The 5,849-nt window shown below is 41.2% G+C and overlaps 1 non-coding gene across 1 annotated transcript; it reads right to left on the bottom strand.

Moving 5' to 3' along the window:
* Positions 1-5,271: 5,271 nt before the first annotated feature.
* Positions 5,272-5,349, bottom strand: Trnat-agu (transfer RNA threonine (anticodon AGU)). The gene has a single exon. It is a non-coding gene; the product is annotated as a tRNA-Thr (tRNA).
* Positions 5,350-5,849: the final 500 nt, after the last annotated feature.

The raw sequence follows: 5,849 nt of genomic DNA, 5'->3' as shown, positions 1-5,849 counted from the left end.
CAATGGTGTAGAGGAGCTGAGTTGGGTGCAGGGGTCTTGTGTAACTTGGGGCAGTGCTGGACTTTATCGGGTGGGTGTTCACGAATGCATGTCACAACAGTCCCACTGTTGCAAGGTAGTTCAAGTCTTGTCTGTCCTTCTGCTCTGATGACTGGCTGACACTCTGTGCTACTGTGACCTATTTTGCCTGCGTTGCCGTTGAGCTGATTTCCCTCATTTGAGGCATTGGGTACTCTCTTCTTGGTCGGGTTCGGAGCAGGGCCAGAAGCAATCCTGTCATAAGACTTGTTCCTGCGAGTAGTCTTCCCTGGATCCTTTTTGCGGCTTTCCTGTTTGACACGCTTAGAGTTGAGGCTGTAGCCATGCTGACTTTGCTGCTTTGTTCGAGTCCGCTGGTACAAGTGCAAGTTTTCTGCGTTGCCGTCGTTGATCTGATTCAGTCTTGCTTCCACAGTAGCAGACCTCTTACGGCCGTTTGCTGTCGTATCAGTCGAATCTGAAGAGGTCTGGCAATGTGTGTCTGGCCCAGTTCTTTTGGGACGCTGAGCAAGTGATGAAACATTGTTTCTTCCCTGTGAAGACCCTTTTGCATGAAGATTTATTCTGTGTGTGACTTCTTCGCGAGAAGCATCATAGATGTCATGGGATCCGTAAAGGTCACCAGCCAATTGAAAAGAATGAGCCGCCTGACGTGAACAATCAGAAGAAAAGTCGTGGTACTCGTAATCGTCGTCATCAATAGGTCTGTCCATCTGATCGTTTTGAAAATTAACATTCCTGCGAGTGCCATCACAAAAACGAACTGAACGTTTGCCATTTGCAATCGATTTTGGAATGGTTTGGTCCAGGTCAAAATACGATGCCGGTAGAGCCATACGCTTTTTGCCTGAACGCTTTCTGCGGGTGATTCTGTCCCTGATGTTCTTGAAAACGTTGCCCTTTCTGGAACCTGCTGGACGTAGAGTTGTCCTGGCGCGCTTCTTCTTTCTTTCTGTCTCTTCTGTTGGCGATATCGTTTTTGGTATCACATTTCCGTTTTCTGGAAAAGGACTGGAGAGAGAAATTAAATGAATAAAATGTTGAGTCGTGTAACATCCGTACGTTACCATAGTATATTAGCAGTAATGTAATCATCTTTTGGTTTTTATATTTAGTCAAGTTTTGACTAAATATTTTAACATCGAGGGGGAATCGAAACGAGGGTCGTGGTGTATGTGTGTCTGTGCGTGTGTGTGTGTGTGTGTGTAGAGCGATTCAGACTAAACTACTGGACCGATCTTTATGAAATTTGACATGAGAGTTCCTGGGTATGAAATCCCCGAACGTTTTTTTAATTTTTTTGATAAATGTCTTTGATGACGTCATATCCGGCTTTTCGTGAAAGTTGAGGCGGCACTGTCACGCCCTCATTTTTCAACCAAATTGGTTGAAATTTTGGTCAAGTAATCTTCGACGAAGCCCGGACTTCGGTATTGCATTTCAGCTTGGTGGCTTAAAAATTAATTAATGACTTTGGTCATTAAAAATCTGAAAATTGTAAAAAAAAATAAAAATTTATAAAACGATCCAAATTTACGTTTATCTTATTCTCCATCATTTGCTGATTCCAAAAACATATAAATATGTTATATTCGGATTAAAAACAAGCTCTGAAAATTAAATATATAAAAATTATTATCAAAATTAAATTGTCGAAATCAATTTAAAAACACTTTCATCTTATTCCTTGTCGGTTCCTGATTCCAAAAACATATAGATATGATATGTTTGGATTAAAAACACGCTCAGAAAGTTAAAACAAAGAGAGGTACAGAAACGCGTGCTATCCTTCTTAGCGCAACTACTACCCCGCTCTTCTTGTCAATTTCACTGCCTTTGCCATGAGCGGTGGACTGACGATGCTACGAGTATACGGTCTTGCTGAAAAATGGCATTGCGTTCAGTTTCATTCTGTGAGTTCGACAGCTACTTGACTAAATATTGTATTTTCGCCTTACGCGACTTGTTTGTTGTTGCATGATCTAACTTTTACAGATCTAGATTATGTTTTCCTTCTTTATTTGCACTATTCATTCATTTCATCTTTGTTTCGTTTTGGTTCAGACCCTGACTTGTTTGAAAAATAAAAAGGGAGATGTTGAAATAGCGTCTCATTTGAAAGTTTGAATTTGGGTGTTTATTCGTAAAATCAGTGTGACAACATTGTCTTGATCTAAGGACAATATCAGGTCATGAAATAAAGCTCTTGTGTATGATTGTGTACGTAAGTTTTAGTTAAAGTGCCTGAAAAAATGAGGACCACATGAACTTGCGGCGGTTATCCTTTTTTGAGGATGAGAGACCCCTGTTCATTTCAATGCTTGTTATTTTCTCGGGCCAGGCATAATTCTTGCTTACTCCAATTGCAAATGTCGTATGCATCTAAAGTGCTTACGTTCCTTTTTTACATTTAGTCAAGTTATGACTAAATGTATTAACATCGAGGGGGGAATCGAGACGAGGGTCGTGGTGTATGTGCGTGCGTGTGTCTCTGTGTGTGTGTGTGTGTGTGTGTGTGTGTGTGTGTGTGTGTGTGTGTGTGTGTGTGTGTGTGTGTGTAGAGCGATTCAGACTAAACTACTGGACCGATCTTTATGACATTTGACATGAGAGTTCCTGGGTATGAAATCCCCGAACGCTTTTTTCATTTTTTTGATAAATGTCTTTGATGACGTCATATCCGGCTTTTCGTGAAAGTTGGGCGGCACTGTCACGCCCTCATTTTTCAACCAAATTGGTTGACATTTTGGTCAAGTAATCTTCGACGAAGCCCGGACTTCGGTATTGCATTTCAGCTTGGTGGCTTAAAAATTAATTAATGACTTTGGTCATTAAAAATCTGAAAATTGTAAAAACAAATAAAAATTTATAAAACGATCCAAAGTTACGTCTATCTTATTCTCCATCATTTGCTGATTCCAAAAACATATAAATATGTTATATTCGGATTAAAGACAAGCTCTGAAAATTAAATATATAAAAATTATTATCAAAATTTTTTTTTCGAAATCAATTTAAAAACACTTTTATCTTATTTCTTGTCGGTTCCTGATTCCAAAAACATATAGATATGATATGTTTGGATTAAAAACACGCTCAGAAAGTTAAAACGAAGAGAGGTACAGAAAAGCGTGCTATCCTTCTCAGCGCAACGAATACCCCGCTCTTCTTGTCAATTCCACGGGCACTGCCTTTGCCACAGGCGGTGGAGTGACGATGCTACGAGTATACGGTCTTGCTGCGTTGCGTTGCGTTCAGTTTCATTCTGTGAGTTCGACAGCTACTTGACTAAATGTTGTATTTTCGCCTTACGCGACTTGTTCTCTCTGAGGTAATAACAAGTGAAAGAAGGGAAAACTGATCACTATAGCACTGCTGTGTCAGTACTTCAGAATATATCAACAGTTTATAATTATACTGTCAGGTGTGTTGGCTGCAGCGAGATAACAAGGGTCACGTGACTGACAGACCACATCAGATCGGAGCCTTCAATCAGCTTTTTATAAAGAAATATATCCTTCAGTAGCCAATAACCAATGAATTGCCTTTGAATTATAATTTTTTGTGTGCCTGGTCAACGGTAAGAGCGAGCTACACAGAGTCAGGTGTCCAGTAAATATGTACTCACATGAAATGTGTGTACATTGCGTCTGAATTCCAGTGCTCCTTCAGAGTGTCCGTGACCTCCTTGGCACTCGGTCTTTGGGCAGGATCCGGATGCCGACACTTCACAGTCAGTGTGTACAGCCACTCGGGGCACAGCTCTGGGCGATTTTCCTCTCTGCTTTGATCCCGAATGTAATCAGCCACCTGCAAATAAATGTTGTTGTTTTTTCGGTGTCAAATAGGGTAATTTGAAATAGACACAATTCCTTTCTGCCGCTTACCCGTTTGACAATGTGATGAATATCTACCATAGGTATTGCAACCGAAGACACGTACTTTGAAACTGATATTATTGGTCTTTGTTTTTGTTCTGTACCAAAACGTTGCACTCCCTGGAGTGCATGTCTGTAGCCTAGTGAATGTTAAATCATATGTGTCCATGCATGCATAAAATAACAGGGTGGGCGGTATTCCCGCGACTTGTGAAGTCTAGTTACAGTTTGGTGTGTACACTACAGACAGTTTAATGAACACCTCACTGTGTACAGACAGTGATGTAATAGTGATCAATGTAGTCGCTTATTCTTTCTAATTCTTTTAATCCTTCTTTCCTGCGATGTTGGATGACAAACTGGGCACTAAACGATAATGGATAATGCTGTAAGCATATGATGGCACACACATGATTGCTGGTACAAGCAAAGCGACATAAGTGTCTTCTCTCTTTTATTCTGGGAGGCCATTTTTGTGTGTGAAACACATGGTAGAGTAGAGTTCACACACACACACACACACACACACACACACACACACACACACACACACACACGCACACACACATCGCGTACCTTATGTTTCTCCACGTTGCACCAAGGAGCAAAGTCTCTGTCAGAAAGTTGTGAGGGATTTCTGGCCACCATCTTTTTTTCGATGATGCGAAAGAACTGCAGTATCACTGTGCCCAGCATGAAGATGTCGTTCTCCTTCCCGTACTGACCGCTGGTTAGTACCTCAGGAGCCAGCCTGGATGAGGGTTGTCAAAGTTATTACAGCATGTGCTGAATGACATGTATGAATATATGAGCTCCAGAAAGACAGATATGAGCTTGCTAGATTGCACTCCTACTTCCACGCGAAAGATAACAAACGAACTTACTTAACACTGATCCGGTAACATCGCGTTAATTCAAAGGATGGACTGATGAACTGTGTCATTAAAAGAGGATTGTGCAAATGCGTACAATTTTCACTGGCTTTAAAACAGTACCCTGAAACATCCATAAAACGTCAAAGGAAAGAAAAATCTGAGTTCACGAATAATTCATGTTCTTTCGTTGAGTCTCCTGAATTCGTTTGACAGTTTGCCTTGTGAGTCTTTTCTTTATTGGATTGTTTGTTTGTTTGTTTGCTTGCTTAACGCCTAGTCCACCACGAAGGGTGATATCAGGGCGGTGCTGCTTTGACATTTAACGTGCGCCACACACAAGACAGAAGTCGCAGCACAGGCTTCATGTCTCACCCAGTCACATTATTCTGACACCGGACCAATCAGTCCTAGCACTAACCCCATAATGCCAGACGCCAGGCGGAGCAGCCACTAGATTGCCAATTTTAAAGTCTTAGGTATGACCCGGCCGGGGTTCGAACCCACGACCTTCCGCTCACTGGGCGGACGCCTTACCACTAGGCCACCGTGTTGCGGTCTTCTTTATTGGATGGCTTTATTGAAGGAACTATACTTATTTGACCATGGCGAATAAAATATAGAGCCGAATGTTTTCACTCACTAGTTTTGACGAGTGGGTTGGATGTGCACTTGAACACAATTACGAACAAAGTCGTTGTTCAAGGATAAGGTGAGATGAAAAACCAAAAACAAACATAGTTTCTCTAAATATAACTTACAATGTGAAAAAAACCCGCCCCATTTTCTTTTTGATCTTATTTTTGCCTGCAAAGAAAGATTTAGAAAATGTGTTCACCAAACAATAGCAGAATGATGGGAGATTATGTCTTGCAAATTTGGTAGAAATTGGTTTTTCCTTAGTACATGTACATGTAGTTGATAATATGCTCTATCCAGACTCCTCTTCGTAGAAGAACTGCTGCAACACGAACGTTGAAGTTGTCCATTACTCGTCCAATCATGTCAGCTGTCAGCTGGTATGCGCCTGATTTTCCTTCTGATGTCGTCCTACAGAGCT

Source organism: Littorina saxatilis, linkage group LG1 (assembly GCF_037325665.1).
Source record: "Littorina saxatilis isolate snail1 linkage group LG1, US_GU_Lsax_2.0, whole genome shotgun sequence".
NCBI lineage: Eukaryota > Metazoa > Mollusca > Gastropoda > Littorinimorpha > Littorinidae > Littorina > Littorina saxatilis.
The sequence above is the reverse complement of the archived record's forward strand: the minus strand, read 5'-3'. Positions and strand labels throughout refer to the sequence as shown.